Raw genomic sequence first — 16,871 nt, 5'->3', positions numbered from 1 at the left:
CTGCAGCCATAAGGAAGTGCCCTGGGGATCTCCCACCGGGGAAGGCTGCTAACAAGTGGGAACAAACCCTACTCTTCCCATGGGCATTGCCAGGGAAAGCCAAGGCCTCCTCCAGGGTTGCCGCAAAATGTTCCAGCAGGAGATGGCAGCAGAGGTCAGTTTATAGCACCGAGCCGTACCGTAAAACGGAAGTACATGTTGCCCAAAGACGAAGCTGATACCCTATGAGGGGGAACATGTCCATGTCTTTTAGAGGCAAGGATACTATTAAGCATTTCCTAATCACATTCCCATTTTCCAAGGCCATCTCCATCCAACTGCTTTATCAGTCACCCTCCATCCCACCGTCCAGGCCCGTGCTTGTTCCTGGCTCAGACTTAGATGTTTAAAGAAAAAACCCAGTCTGTATCCCCCCAAAACCTAAATGGCAGCCATTCAGGAACTCCAATGATGATTGATTAATGAAGGATTATTGCTGCTGGCAAAGGGAAAGGTTGGGAGCAGCAAAGGCGGACATCAGCAGTGGAAAAGAAAAGGCCACTGTAAAGGAGACACGTAAAGGAGGAACAATGGAGATTCACCCCCAAGTTCTCCTTTGCTTTCATTTCTCCATCAAAATAGTTGGAAAGCAAACTTGGCATGAGGAAATCTGCTGGATTTTATTTCAGCTTCTTATTTTCATGTGATTTTTGAAATACCAAAGAACGAATAAAGAGGACACAGAGAGAATACAGGACTGCACAAGCAGGCCAGCTCTTAAGGATGCACACCAGTCGCATAAGCAGAAAGTATATCTTTTCTTTGAATGCACGATGTATTGGAGATGGTATCACAAGGGAAGATAGAGACATGCCTCTTTTGCAGGTTGCTATGGGAATGTCCTTTCCATTGTATTCTGTAAGTAGTACCCACATTTATACGAAGGGAGATTTTGCTTTCCAGCAGTTCTCCAGCTCCCTTTTCCTTGACACGCCATCCAGCATGGATTTGAGGCATTACTATATTCTGCTTCGAGACACTTTAGGGCTGGAAGAATTGATCACATGGTCTTCTAAAGTCTTGACCCAAGTTGGCCGATGTCAATCTTTCCACTGATTTCTACGGGCTTTGTTTCATGACTATGGCTTTACGGTACCACCAAGGGAAGAAGGAGCAACCCTTTGCCTTGAGCAACACTGCTCTTCTGTAGTAATATCGTCATCTATTATTTCATCCCACTTTCTCCCAGAATCTGTATTTAACTCCCCCTTTCTCAATTCAGTGGCGCCTTTTAAAGTCTCAAAAAGAAACCCCAAGTCATTCCTGGCTCTTCATACCACTTTCTCTTTGCCTGCTTCTTAATTATTCATCTGAGCCCTCTTTAATTGCTAGCAGGTAAATGCCAGTATTTAATCCCTTTCCATTGTCTGTGCGACCCTAATCTTTCTATGAAGTTGTCAGTGAGATTAAAACTAGCGAAAGAAGCTGGGACTGCCATATTTTGCTGGCCTCCCCAAGCGGTACAGTGCAGAGACATCCCACAAAATGTTTTGGCTAACTTAGCTGATCTGCAAGGACCCCACGTAGGCATAAAACAGGGAGTCTTCCTTCTTGTCTTGTTCAGTCCTTGATCCTGCTGCCGAGACTGTGAAATTAAGAGTTTCCATTAGCTGCAGTTGCAATGGTGATTTTGCTTTTATGAACTGGGAAGACACAGCCAAGCCTTTCCCACGCTGCTGGCCACCCAACCGCTTATCCTTGGAGCATCAGGGCTTCAGGCTGTCCAGCCTCTCTGAAGCTCAAATCTTGGGAGATTAGCCCAGATGTGCACAGATGACAAGCAGAAAACTCCTTGTGCTGGTAAATGGAGAACGGACCACAATTTTCCATGGGCTTTGCAATATCTCAAGCTCCGTTATCAGTCACAGCTCACACAGCTGAATCGGAAGCAAGTCAGTGAGGCCAGACCAGAGGCGAAGCCTAAAACTCATCATGGAGAGGGCTCAGTTTGGACCTGCAGAGTCAGAGAAGATATCCAGCCAACATTAGCACCATGCACCACAGACCAGCAGATCTGCCCACGAACCATAACTAGGAGGTAAGCCACATATAGACCACCCCCAAGACTGGTCTGCAGAGATGCTGACCATACACATCTCGGTAGAAGGACCAAGACAGCTCCTAGTTAAATCCTCTGGCAGGTTTGGCCACCTGGGCAATGACTCCTGGCTAGTTTAGCTGGTAGAGCCGCTGGCAGATGATACCCGAGCCCATCTCTCCCAAGGAGCATAAAGCAGCCACGTTGGTGGGATTAACACAGGCAAGGCACATCTGCATGTCACAGCTCCATCTTTTTTATTTAAATTTTACATAGCATAAACATTTTATATTTAAATTTTACCCTGCTGTCAGCTGCAGCCAGCCATCCAGCGCCCCAGCTTCCAGGATGGGTCTCCAGCACCTCTGGCTATCAGGCCATTATTTTTTAAGGCTGGGCAGGGATCCAGGGCCTCCACTTCGGTCTACGGCACTGGGCCTTCAAGCATCTGTGAGCCCCAGAGGGCAAATATTTCCAGAGCCATAGCAGAAGGGGGCTGGGTTTTATGGAGTATATGTTCACAGCCTAAAGGAGGCTTCTTTCTTCTGCCTCGAGAAACCAAGTGTGGTGGACTAACTGATTCAGCCCAGCATGTTTTTGGGCTCAAAAATCTTCATTTTGACTGGTGAAGCCTGTCCACCAATCAGCTGAGGGCCGGGCGGAGCTGAGGAGCCTCCCAGATGGGGGGGGGGGGGGGGAGGAGCCTCCCGGACCTGATTGAAGCCTGCATTTTGCAGGTCCGGCGAGACTTCGGGGGCGGAGGCTCTGAAGCGAATAAAAGGAGCCGTGTGCCCAGCACATGGCAGATGCATTGGGGGATGATGAGGGAAGAAGGGGCTATGAAGAGCTCAGCAAGAGCTGCCCAGCGGGAAAAGGAGCACCCAAAAGAGCCCCAAACAGTGCCTGCCCCCTCGCTGGGACCGATGCCTGAGCCCCATCGGTGCATGCAGCGATGCACGGGGCTTGGACCTTGCGGCTGCTCATGGCAGTCCAGGTCTGCATCCCCTGGAGGGTGGCCCAGACCTTTGGGGCTGCTTGAGGCAGCTTGGGTCTGCCACCCTGGCAGGTGTCCAGGGAGCGGTGCATGGAGCCCAGACTCTGGGAGCTGCTCGAGGCGGCTTGGGTCTGCATCCCCGGCAGGCGGCCAGGAGCACGGTGCAGAGATTGCTGCACGGAGGGTCCAATAGCTCACCGGGACTCTGGGAGCTGCTTCAAGGCAGCTTGGGTGCCCAACCCATGGCACTTAGGGCCCCAACCCCAGGCTGCTGACATGGCAGCACCCTCCAGCGGGTGCAGGAGCTGATTGAGCCTCGGTGTTGCATGAGGTGGCCCGGGCCTCCAACCTGTGCCATAAGGAGCAAGCCAAGCGGTGCATGGGCCGGTGCACAGGGCCATGAGCAGGCCTCAGGATGGGAGAGAGCCCAGGCAGTGACCAGCCACCGTGCCAGGAGAGCTATCCATGCCACAGAGCTGGAGCAGGCCCACATCACCAGGGGTCATGAGTGCTGGAAACAGGGGTGTCCCACAGGGCAGGGAGCCAGCAGAGGCCCCTGTGAGGTAGGGGGTCCTGTCCCAGCCCACGAGGGGCTGGAGGGGCCTGGAGCATCACCCCTTTCCCCTGGCAGAGCTGCGGCCAGGCTTCCCCTCGTTGAATGCGGAGACCCTAGCAAAGTAGCACCCCCAGCACCTGGAAGGATGAGCAAGCACCTCATTTTGTCATTTGTGCCTTATACTTTGTCATGAGAGGTTTCACTGTTATAGGAGTACAAGTGCATGCTTTCCTTTGGTTTCCACTGCATGCGTGACAATGCTCTTCCATGGACTGTAAATAGTGAATTACTTCTATCCCTGTTGACGTGCAGTATTTACCTGTGCTTACCTCTACTCACCTGGCCCAGATCCGCCACTTACCTGTGTGGGATGAACCTGTATAGGAGGGAGAAGTCAAGTATATAATATAGTCCTGTACCATTGAATAAGTGATTATTTATATGTATATATGTGTGTGTGTGTGCACGTATGTATACACACACACACACACATATACATGTACACACATATCTATACGTACACACATATATACACACACACATATCTATATGTACACACACATACACACATACACACACATGTTGACAGCTCCCTCCCACAGCACTCCCTTCCCCTTCAGTTCAGAGAGGGGGGTACATACCCTGCGTCTGCCCAGGCTACACAAGGCAAGGGAGCTCAAGGCTTGAAGGTCAAGGTCGCTGATGATTTGACCTGTGGAGAGAACTTATAACACAAAAATGTGTCTTTTTTTTTGTTTTTGGTAAGACAAATATATACAATATTTCTCTTCCCCCTCCGGATGCACCAGGCATTCTGCTCAGTTATTTACCACAGTTCTTCTGTTTCTTTCTTTTTTTTCTTACTTACATAAAAATGTGGACGATGACCAGAAAAACAAATAATTGGGATGGAGCTCAGCTGGGTATCTTACAAATAACTTAATGCTACTCAAAAAAAGAAATAGATGTTTCTATGGATAAAAGCTCCATCTGTCACCTCCTCACCCAGAATAAACACAACGGACAAGGTCCCTGTCCAAGCTACCAGCATTAGCTACCGGCCACCTACATTAGGGGGAAATCCAAGCCTGGCACCTCCCAAGTCTTCTGGGACACGGCTCTTAAACACATCTGTCCTATTCACAAGAGCACGTGGTCATGGTTGAATCCCATCCATCACACTGGAGCTCAAGCATATTCCTGGATTGGGGCCCACCAGGGTTTTTTTCAGGAGTTTCTGGAGGAAATTTCTCCTTAGTCTCTGCTGGAGACAGGACAAGTGGCGAAATGATCTGCTCATTTGGTCAGTCGTTGTGTTGGAAAAGTCTGCACAGATTCCAGAGCAGTCTTTAGTTTTCATAAAATCATAGAAAATGAGGGTTGAAGGGACCTCAGGGGGTCACATCTAGTCCAACTCCTGCTCCAAGCAGGACCAGCCCCAACTACAGCATCCCAGCCAAGGCTTTGTCTACCCGGGTCTTCAAAACCTCCAGGGATGGAGACTGCACCACCTCTCTGGGAAGCTTGTTCCAGTGCTTTATCACCCTCCATAGTGAGAAAGTTTTTCCTAATATCCAACCTCAACTTCCCTTGCTGCAACTTGAGCCCATTGCTCCTTCTGTCATCTGCCCCCACTGAGACCAGCCCAGCTCCATCCTCTTTGCAGCCCCCCTGCAGGGAGGTGAAGCTGCTATTCAATCCCCCTCGGTCTTCTCTTCTGCAGACTCAGTCAGCCCAGTTCCCTCAGCCTCTTCTCATACATCATGTCCCCCAGCCTCACAACCATTTTCATTGCCCTCCACTGGACTCTCTCCAACGTGTCCACATCCTTTCTGCAGTGGGGGCCCAAAACCAGACACAGGACTCCAGATGTGGCCTCCCCAGTGCTGAATAGAGGGGAAGAATCGCTGCCCTCAGTCCAGCCACTTTGCAATCCACCTTACAGTCCATTCATCAAACCCTTGGAGGAAAGGGGCATCGGTAGCTATTAAGCATGAGTGAGGGGCAAGGCCTTTGAATCAGAACTTCCTAGACATTAAATGCTGGAAGCTGCAATTGAGCTACAAACGGGGGGGGGGGGGGGGGGGGGGGGGGGGGGGGGGAAACCCTGCTCACACCCAGTTCACTCTCCCTTCCAGCATCCGCTCTCTGCCCGTGTGACACCAGAGCCTGGGCACGACGGACCCAGGGTCTGACCCAGTCAATGGCAAGTCTTATACATCCTTGCAAAACACTGGGAGCGTGTCCCAACTCCAGGTTGTCTCAGAAACCTGCACAGCTGATGTTGCTAATCATGGGTGCAGGGACTAATGCTGAAGTCCAAAGGCAGGTGATGGAAGGAGTGGGTCATAAGCAGCCTGGCCTAGTGGGTAGCCACCAGGGAAGGGCTAGAGACAGGAGCTGGGGGGTCCAGAGCCACACAGGGGGGTTCAGGGCTTGGTCCAGGGTTCCAAATCCAAAGAAATCCAGAGGCAAAGTCCAAGTCAAGTTGCCAGGCCCAGGGACTGAGTTACCAAAGCCAAGAGCAGCTCCCAAAAGCCAGAAGAAGCAGCCAAGCAGGGTCAGAAGCCAGAAAACCAGAGCACAAGGTCCAGAGAGGCTGACCACAGCAAAACTCGTGGCTGGCCTGCAGTCTGCCTCCACGGGTGGTCAGAAATGCAGAGGCTGGTCTCCTCAGGGGGCCCTGACAGCGGCCAGGCTGGTTCATCAGCCAGGGTGAAGCTCCCATCTAGAGCCGCGGGTAGATTTGGCCAGCTGAGCAATTCGCCCTGGCTTTTAGGGCCCCTGGCAAGTGACGTCCGAGCCCCTCCCTCTCACCAAGCATACAGCAACCACGTTTTGGGATTTATGCAAGACAAAGCTTTGCATTTCACAGCTAGATGCTTTCTATTTAAACATGCTGTGGTGCAGTCAAGGCCCTAGTGTTGGGTGCAGCCAGCCGCTGCCGCAGTCCAGAGCCTCAGCTTCCAAAATAGACACTGACTTTTGGTCCCTGGCATGCCAGGAGGTGGAGAGACAACTACTCCGCACGCCAGCCACCAATACTCTAGCCCTGGCCAACACACAGTAGTGCTGGCCTCCAGCACTGGGGAAGATAGGCAAGTCCAGGGCCTATCTTGAATTGATTCCCAGACATAACATAGATTCATAGATGTCAGGGGCTGGAAGGGACCTTGCAAGATCATCGGGTCCAGCCCCCTGCTCTAGGTAGGAAAGACAGCTGGGGGCAGGTAACCCGTCCAGTCTCCTCTTGAAGATTTCCAGGGTGGGCGATTGCACCACCTCTGATGGTGCTCCCTCCTTATTGCACACTCTGGACACTCACGGTGAAGTTTTTCCTAGTGTTAAGCCTGAAATGGTCTTCCAGGAGTTTGCAGCCGTTGCTCCTGGTTTTCCCCAAGGGTGCTTTGGTGAACAGCTGTTCGCCAAGCCCTTGATGTATTCGCCTGATGCAGCGGTAAGATGCTACCAAGTCCCCCTCAGCCTGCTCTTTTTTAGACTGAAGAGACTCAAGTCTCTCAGACTCTTCTTGTATGGCTTGCAATGCACGTCTCTGATCATAGGGGTGGCTTTTCTCTGCACCCTCTCAAGCTTTACCACGTCCTTGTTGAAGTGCAGCGCCCAGAGCCGGATGCAGTCCTCCAGCTGCGGTCTCACCAGTGCCGAGTAGAGAGGGAGAATCGCCTCCTTGGTTTTGCTGGAGATGCACCGACTGATGCATGCCAGGGTATTATTTGCCCCGCTGGCTACACATTGCACCGCTGGCTCACGTCTATTATTACCCCTCAGTCCCTTTCAGTCGTGGTGCTGGTCAGTCTGGCACCACCACGCCTGTATGTATGTCAGGGGGTGTTCATCCCCATACGGAGCACTTTACATTTCTTGACGTTGAACTTCATCCGGTTCCCATTTGCCCACCTTACCAGCCTGTCTAGGTCAATCTGTATCTGCAGTCTATCTTCAAGTGTGACCGTAGCTTGATGTCATCCGCAAACTCGGCCAGTGAGCTCTTCATCCCCACGTCCAAATCACCAAAAAAGATGTTGAGTAGCACTGGACCAAGCACCAACCCATGACGGACACCGCTGCCCACGTCTCGCCAGGACGACAGATCCTTTCATTAGGACTTTCTGGGTCCTACCCCGCAACCAGCTCCCTGCCCCCCTCACTGTGGAGTGGTTAAGCCCACAATCCCCCAATTTTCCCGTGAGGACATCATGGGATACCGGATCAACGGCCTTTTGAAGGTCGAGGTATACAATGTCAACCTCCACTCTCTTACCCAGGTGGTGAGTTACCTGGTCGTAGAAGGAGATGAGGTTGGTAAGACAAGACCTGCCCACGATCCTGTCATTCAGGATCCTACCTTCTGCAAGCCTATCTCATATAGACTCCTTAATGAATTTTTCCAGGATTTTTCCTTTTCTAGAAGTTAGGCTAATTGGTCTATAGTTGCCCGGGTCGTCTCTCCCCCACTTCTTGAAGATGGGTACAACGTTGGCCCTCTTCCAGTCTTCAGGGACCACTCCTGAGCACCACAAGTTTTGTAAGATTGGCAAGCAAGACTAATGGCCAGAAGCCCTGGCTACAACCAAGCAATTCACTCCTGACCTTGGGCCAAGAGTGTAATTCCAGGGTGCTTTGATGGGCCAAGACCCCGGGCCTCAACCAGAGACTGCAGTTCTGCAAGCGAAGGGACAGCAAGGAGTACATCGGGCTTTCTGCAAAGTTCATGCACAATCCCTTCAGGGAGACTCTTAGGATCTTGATCATCTGTCACCCTCGTATTCAACCTCATCCGTCCTCCCCACCCTCGAACATCGACAGAGGAGAACGGAGAGCGCCAGTCAAAGCAAAGAGTGAGAAAACACCCTGCATTATTGATGACCCTGAAGCAGCAACACACAACTTCAACTACCTTGCAAGACAACTGAAAAAAAAAAAAAAGATTGTGTAAAAGAAGTTTCAGGGACATTTCAGTGTCTACAAAGGGGAATGAAATGTGTATCCTCTTCTTACTGGATAAAAGCTTTTTTATTATTATTATGATTATTATTTTTGCCTACACGAATATATTTCTCCTGGGTTAACATACATTTCTTTCAAGTCTTTATGTAAATGCTGACTTGCTGCCCTGTGTCAGCCCAAGACCTGCTCCAGAATCAAGCACAGCAGAAGGAGAAGCCTGTTTCCAGCTTGTTAATAATGAACTGGATTTCATCTCACTCTTCTCATCCCCTTGTACCCGTCTGGGGAAGTACAAGGCTTTTGCATCAGCGTGCGAGCTGGTCGCACGCGCCAGCTTTCAATGGCTGACGAGGCCGGTTCCTTTCTAGGCACAGAGTATCTCTTTGGGCAGCTCTCATTAAGCGCTGCTCAAAGAGCCGAGTCCTAAAATATGCTTCTCTCGTGCTTCTTTTAGGGTTCTCCGCTCTTCCAGGATTGACAACGTGGTAACGAGAGACTTTCCGGAGACTGGATTTAATGCTACCATATGCTAGACAGAATGAGAACCCGCATTGCGAGAGACCAGCCGGTACGTTTCCATGTTAACAGAAGCTCGGTTGCAAATTACATTGAGTCTCAACAGCTCAGTTCGCTGCACACAGATGCCATGGGGGACCGTAAAGTTAGCGAGCTGTGGGGGAGTACGGCTGAAATTTTTTAAAAAGCTCTTTGGCTGGGAGGATGCCACAGATGACGGGAGCAGATGAGGCAGGAAAGATGTCGCTCCTGCTGCTGCTGTTTGTTTCGCCAAAAATAAAGAAGAAGAAAATTGTCACGAGCGGTTAGTCAAATGACGAATCCTCGCTCTGCTGGTAAGCGCCTGACGAGACGAGGAGCGATAGCGGTGCTGTCAAAAGCTGCTCTCACGGGTTCACAGCCAGTCTGGAAAGACATCCAGAGGAGGGGAGCTTACTCCAAGGAAATAGGTCAAGGCAGGATAAAAAGGGAGCCTGCAGTGCTGGAGGCCTAAATCTGGGATGCACTACGGTCTTCAGCACAGGCCTTGCATTGCAAGAGGCTTTCCTGGGTCCCTTTGAACCTCACTGCCATGCATTTGCATTTTCAGACATGCATTTTGCAACGTTGGTGTCTATTCCCCCCAGGAGAGCACAGAAACACCAAAAGACTCCCTATGCCTGAAGAAGGGTGTTTATGCCTGAAAGCTCGCAGAGAACAATGTTTCCAACTATTTAGTTGGTCTAATAAAAATGATCACATTTACACAAAAAACCTTGTCTGCCTAAAAGGCTGTCCTGGCTCAGAGGTTTAGAGATACTCTCTTTCATAGTTATGATGCTGAACAATTAGCAAGGTAAACTGGGCATATGGGGGAGGTGATTGGGTTTGTTTTGTATTGTTCCCCCCCACCACCACCCCCAGGCCTGCTATCAGCATCTTCAGACCAGAGAGCACTTAATTCAATATACTGCTCCTTTATTTCTACCCCGCATGAATCACTGCGGGACCCGTGATCTCCCAGACTTGGACTACAAAGCTCCAGGGAAGAGTGCAACTATAGCATTTCCCCACTTTCCATTTTGGGAGAAAAGTCACTGCTATTCCCATGTGCAAAGAGCTGCATTATGAGCCTCCAGTGCACCTGCCTTTCATGTGCATGCATCAAAATCAGCCCTAGATGATGGGGGAGCGGCCAAATCCCCCCCTGAACTGAGAGGCTGTCATGATGGAGTCCATCTACCATTGCACCTATATCAGGGAGCAAAGAGACACTGGATGTAAGGTGGGCAAAGGCTCTGAGAAGCTCAAATAAAGCCATCCAGAACAGTGGGGAGGTTTGGATAGAAAGCACCCCTCACCCCAAATAACTCCACCCCTGGCTAGGGAGGAGCTGCCCAGCCATTAGCCTAGGAGTTGCATGGAAGACATCAAAGCCAAGCTCTGTTCACATCTGGAGCTGGATGTACGTCACGCTGCACTCCCCTGTAAAATAAAAAAAAGAGAGTCCCCTTCGTTGCCTTTTGAGCTGCTGCTCGTTTTTCTTTTTTTATTTCACTGTGTTTTCATCCACTGGGGCAGTTGGGTTTCCCTTCCATTATCTCAGTGTCTTTATCAGCTCTTCAGGTCACTCCAATCCAGTTGGGCATGTATCTTCCTACCACCACAGCCCTGGATAAAAAATTACGTTATCATAGACCATCATATTGAGCACCCAGGGGTAAAGAAGGGTTTTGCTATGACAAGCTACTCTAGGTCTCCCATGTCCCTTAGTTTCCTCCCCTTTTTTGCATGCCCTGCCTTGCATCCAGGAGGCCATGGGGGCTTGCAAGGGGCCCTTAATTACTCCTTAAGCTTTTATAGGGTAGGTTCAAGCAACCATGCTCTTGATCAATGCCCACTGTCTTCAGCACTGGAGAATGAAGGCTTCCTTCTGCTTCCCCTGAACTCAACAGCAAACCTCCCATTGACTCCAATGGGCTTATTCAGGAGAAGGGCCTCCCTCCATGTATTTGCACATCTCCTGGCACTCGTGTTTCTGACCCGGCCTGACAGCAATAGCTTGGGAAGTCAACCAGCTCTTGCAAAGGGCCTCTCACAGCTTGAATATTGCCAGCCAAGCCCAGGCTTATTGCTTAAGACAGAGCTGCGGCAGCACGTTCACTCCAGCACTGCGTAGAAGATCTCATGGTGCAAAAGAAGATCCATGCAGAATGAAGATGGTGCCCAGGTTTCTTAGCAAAAATTAGTCCAAGCAACTCTGGAGGCAGAGTATCGCAGGAGAGGTCTGTTGCCTCTGCACAGCAGACACACAGCTGGGAAAGCTCATGGGAGAAATACAACCTCTTGCTTCTGCCTGGAGCCGCGTGGGATCATGCTCCTCTGGAAGGAGCTGGGATGCTTCAGCACTGCTGTCAATAGACACATTGCTCACAGTACAGAGCCCCCAACACTGCTGACACCTTCAGGCTTGGGACAGAGGCCAAGCTGGAGATTCGTAGAGACCAAACCACTGAGGACTGTTTGCAATCCAAGGGCTGGGGACTTACCCCAAGGAAATGCAGTGAAGGGGTGGCTTTCAGGCTCTGGGAATGCTCCAGGTAGCTATATATAACAATAATATCCAAGAGGCAAAGCAAAGCACCCCACAGACTCATAGAAAATGAGGCTTGAAGGGACCTCAGGGGGTCACATCTTGTCCATCGCCCTGCTCAAAGCAGGACCAGCCCCAACTACATCATCCCAGACAAGGCTTTGTTGAGTTGGGTCTTCAAAACCTCCAAGGATAGAGACTGCACCACCGCTCTGGGGAACCTGGTCCAGTGCTTCACCACCCTCCAAGGGAGAAAATTCCTCCTAATATCTGACATCAACTTCCCTTGCTGCAACTTGAGTCCATCGCTCCTTGTCCTGCCATCTGCCCCCACTGGAAACAGCCCAGCTCCATCCTCTTTGTAGGCAGATGAAGGCTGCTATGTTAAAAGAACCTCATCCAGGCTGACAAGTCCAGGTCTCCAAGTTAGGCAATGCTATAATGGACATTTCCTGTGCATCTTTTTTCCACCCCCTTGTACACAGGCATTATACAGCAGTCCTCCGCTCCGTGATCATGTGCATAGGAAACCTTCCTACAGCTGGAAAAATGCCCCTGTTCAAAAACCTTCTCATAGCCATTTCAGTGCAAGCTCCAGCACCTGCATGCTTCAGAGCTAGGCCTTGACCTTTGCCCAGTGGATCATCCTCGTGTCTGGGATGTGTCTTTTGGCTCTTTCTATAAAGATCTGCCCAAATTTGGCCAAGTTATGAAGCAGGGGAGAGGAACATTTCTTAATGCCCCACCGTGGCGCTACAAGTGATGCAGCAATTGTAGGAAACCCCTTCTCAGCGCCTACACCTGGGTTGCAGCATGTTTAGGGTAGATGGCATCTTGGGGTAGGGATTTATCTGCCAAACCCTCAGGTTACATCTACAGGGCCTCGTCCCGACTCTGGGGGCACAACCGAAAGAGCTGACATACTTCGGCTGCAACTTTCCAAATTAAAAAAAAAATTAAAAAATAATATAAAAATAAAATAATTCAGCTTGAGGCCACCTAGGCAGAAGATGGTGCAAGGTGCCGTCTTGCCCAGCCCCGGGTGCAAAGTGGGGATGCTCCGGGAATAAGTCCAGGAGTCTGAACAGCCTGAGCTGAACATGAAGTGGCGGCAGCTGCTGTTTTCACAGGCTCTGTGGGCAACACAACACAGCACAACAAGCCCTTGGAGAGCTCACTTTGCCTCTGTCTTGTCTTTAAAGTTTCTCTGAAGTTGCTAGATGCTGATGCCTCCTCCTCGAGCTGCTTTCCCTTCTCCAGGCCCAAGTGCTAATACCGACAGTCCCACACTTTTAAGGAAAAAAAATAAAAAATAAAAAAAAGCTCAGCCCATGCTGTGGCAGTGACTCATCCAGCAAAGCCAGAGGTTGTCTATTTTGATCTTTCACTGTTCAGGACCTATTTACGGTGGCAATTTTCTCCCTCCTGACGTTCTTCAGGGTCACAAGCAAGAAACCTGGGATGTGAAGAGAAAAGGACAAAAATACCTTGCTGCCTGCCAGAGACAGCTTCGGTGCAGAGATTTTTATAACTCCCGAGATACGGCGTCTGCCCGTCCCTGAATTCATCCACGTCTGATCGGCTCCCCGCAAGGCACTCTGTTGCGGGGGAAACCTCTCGAGGGTCGAGTTTGGGGGTCGCAACCAGACGCTCCCATTGTGCAGACTGAGGGATGATGACTGAGGGACTCTGCAGAGAAGAGATATTTGGTGCCAGGTTCAAATCCAGCCCAGGGCATAGGCAAATCGGAGCCATTACTTGGACATTCAGGCTTGGTGGGTCTTGAGAGCTGTGTTGCTGGTGTCCTAGTGCAAGTAGGCTCCCTGCACCCACCCCCCAAAAAATCACCGATAGAAAATGAAATCAGCTGGCCTCTTTGTCAGCCATCTCAGCTGTAGTCAAGGAGATGAGCTTGCATTGGAAGAAACTATAAGGATGAAGGAGGTCCCCTCCATGCTGGGATTCAGGCTTGTTAGCAAGGTGGAGCACAGAAGTCGCTTCCAGTCCTGATGCCCAGTGCTGCAGACATCTCTGGACTGCAAACCCCCAGATAATCCAGGGAAATCAGTCTTTTGGTGGGGACCGGAGATGGCTGATCCTGCCTCAGGCAGGAGTTGCATTAGATGAGATCCCTTCCAGCCCTGTTGCTTTAGGATTCAGCGAGTTGTTTGGCAGCGGGTGCTGAGAAACTTGTCACGTAGAAGACGGTGCGAGGTGCCGTCTTGCCCAGCCCTGGGTGGAAACTGGGGATGCTCTGGAGATACATCCGTGAGTCTGAACAGCCTGAAAATGAAGTGGTTGCAGCTGCTGTTTTCATCGTTTCATAGTGCTTAGGGTCAGAAGGGATCTAAACAGATCCGACCCCCTGCCCCGGGTTTTAACAGGCTCCGTGGATCAATGCAAGCATAACCGACTGCCACCGTCATGCAGCTTCTTTCTTATAGGTCTTTCTTGATCCTAATTCTCTTGATTCACTTCCCAGAAGAGACATCTTTGCAGACTGCAGAGACAGCGGGGGGGTGACATGCAGAAGAAAGGGACCGATTCCCTCCTGTTACGCTGGCCATTGCCATGGGCGCTCCCTCCCTGCCAGGACGTGCGCCCGAGGGAGATCCACGCCGCTTTGCAAGGATGCTGCTGGAGTTGTGCTGGGCTTCTCTGTGGGCACGGGCCCTCACAGCGACGATGTGAACATCACTCATGCTCAAGGAAGAAATGATGCACAGATGCCTCAAAGCACGGCCTTCCAGGTTGGGATTCACAACGAGGTCGGGGAGATGCAAACAGCCTGATAATGCTGTGTAGTGCGAGGATAGACCATCTGGAGAGGAGCGACATCCCTCCCACACAGGGTTGTCAAAGTAGCACAGCCAGTTCTTTGTCATCACCAAATTTTGGGTCCTTGTGACATCCCCCAAGCACCGGCTCCTCGAGGCCCAGAGGCAGCGTGTTAGAGCCGGTGTCACCATGGACATTGGTCCAGATGTGCTCCATCTCCCAGCATCTCCCTCCCGTTTGGCACAGCTTCCTGAACCCAGGTGCCCCAATAACACGATGATGACAGCCGCGTAGGCACATAGGTTACGGGTTGGGTGATGATGGGCCCTTGGGGTCTGCAACATGCCATATATCACCCCCCCCACACACACACACACACCTTCATGCCCACCACAACAGCCACGGATGTGAAAAGAGGCTGCCCTGCAGGTCTCTGGAGAGGGATGGGTCACCCCTGTGCCCTGCCTTCAACCCAGTCCCCGAACACCACGGGACCAAACGCACCCAGCAGAAGTAGTTCATCTCAAGGCATTCATCTCCCCAAAAGCTGGCCTGGAGTCGCATGGCTAACTCAGGTTGTGCAAAAAGCTGCAACATGCAGCAATAAGGCTAAATGGAAGCGCTGAAACCAGACGGGCACCCTCCTTTGCTGGACTATCCAGCCCCCGAGACACCGCAACGGGCTGGCACTACGCAAATGTGACGTAGCATTAGCTACCTTCAATCCTCCAAGGCTGAGACACTTTCAAAAAAACATAATAAAGCTAATGCACATAATAGCCCGTTGTCTGGTTATTTAAGAAACCTCTTCCCCACATCAGACATCGACAGGAGGTATAAATGCACTTTCTCCAATAGCTATGCACAAGGAGCAGTTGATGGAGTGCCAAGGAGCACAATGGCTGTTCTACCTTAGCAATGCGCAGGAGATGACACGTTCCCTTCAGCACTAATTGCTTTATTCAAAAAAAAGCCATTTACAAAATCCTTGCCTGGTCTCTTCCCTTGATGAGCAATTTCAGGCTGTACACTGGAGCTTTTGTTTGTTGTTAAGAGAGAGGCACAGAAAAGTGTTTTGTTAAGTCATTTTAATTTTCATATTTAATGGAACAGAGTTCAGGAGGGTATTTTTCATTTTATTATTATTATCTGAATACCTGCATTATATATTCTGCAGGGTCTTCCTTTAAAAGACTTGAAGCTGATAAGTTCAGGCTGTCAAACACAACCCACTGCATCAAATAAATTATCCCGCACCGATATGCAGTTATAATTATTGCCACAGACCAAACTGCAAATCTGAAAGATGGAAAATATTCTTAACTTTGTTATTATTATTGCTGTTGCGCCTTGTCACGCACAGAACATTAAAGCTCCTTTCAGAACCGCTTCCAAACTGCATTGCATTCTTAATATGTCAAACTCCCCCCTTTTCTTGCAATAAAAAAAAAAAAGAATCAGGATTTCCTCTTTTTTCCTCCTCCAACAGAGGAACAGCTGTAATGACTTCACAGACAAATCAATGCCATTTCCAACAGAACTATTTCATTTTTTCCCACTGCTTTGAAAAATTAGAACAATTTCAAAATGGGCCCTGGGGAACGAGAGCACGAAAACGCGCAAAGCGGAGAGCACCAGAAAGACTCTCTGGGTTGCATATTTTGAGCGGCAGCAAATGGGTTTCTCTGCCGGCCTGCAAATTGTGAAGATCGTTCCAGAGGCATATGCTGTCTTCCATAATCATCCTCATCACCATCCTTGTGGCGATGCCATTTGTACCGGCTCCCACAACCTGCCTTGCCAGGAACTAATTTGTTTGTTTGCCCGAGACCACATAGGATGTGGGGTGAACGCAGGTTGTGAGATAATTACAGACTCACAGACAATGTGGGTGAAGGGAGCTCAGGGGTCACATCTAGTCCACCCCCCTGCTCCAAGCAGGACCAGCCCCAACTCCATCATCCCAGCCAAGGCTTTCTCTACCCAGGTCTTCAAAACCTCCAAGGATAGAGATGCCACCACCTCTCTGGGGAGCCTGTTGCAATGCTTCACCACCTTCCTAGTGAGGAAGTTTTCCCTAATATCCAACCTCAACATCCCTTGCTGCAGCTTGAGCCCATTGCTCCTTCTGTCATCTGCCCCCACTGAGACCAGCCCAGCTCCATCCTCTTTGCAGCCCCCCTGCAGGGAGGTGAAGCTGCTATTCAATCCCCCTCGGTCTTCTCTTCTGCAGACTCAATCAGCCCAGTTCCCTCAGCCTCTCCTCACCAGTCCTGTCCCCCAGCCCCACAACCATTTTCGTTGCCCTCCACCAGACAATCTCCAATTTGTCCACATTTTTTCCATGGCAAAACTTGGCTGGGATGATGTAGCTGGGGCTGGTCCAGCTTGGAGCAGGGGTTGGACCAGA

This window comes from Alligator mississippiensis, chromosome 7 (genome assembly GCF_030867095.1).
Source record: "Alligator mississippiensis isolate rAllMis1 chromosome 7, rAllMis1, whole genome shotgun sequence".
Lineage (NCBI taxonomy): Eukaryota > Metazoa > Chordata > Crocodylia > Alligatoridae > Alligator > Alligator mississippiensis.
The sequence above is the reverse complement of the archived record's forward strand: the minus strand, read 5'-3'. Positions refer to the sequence as shown.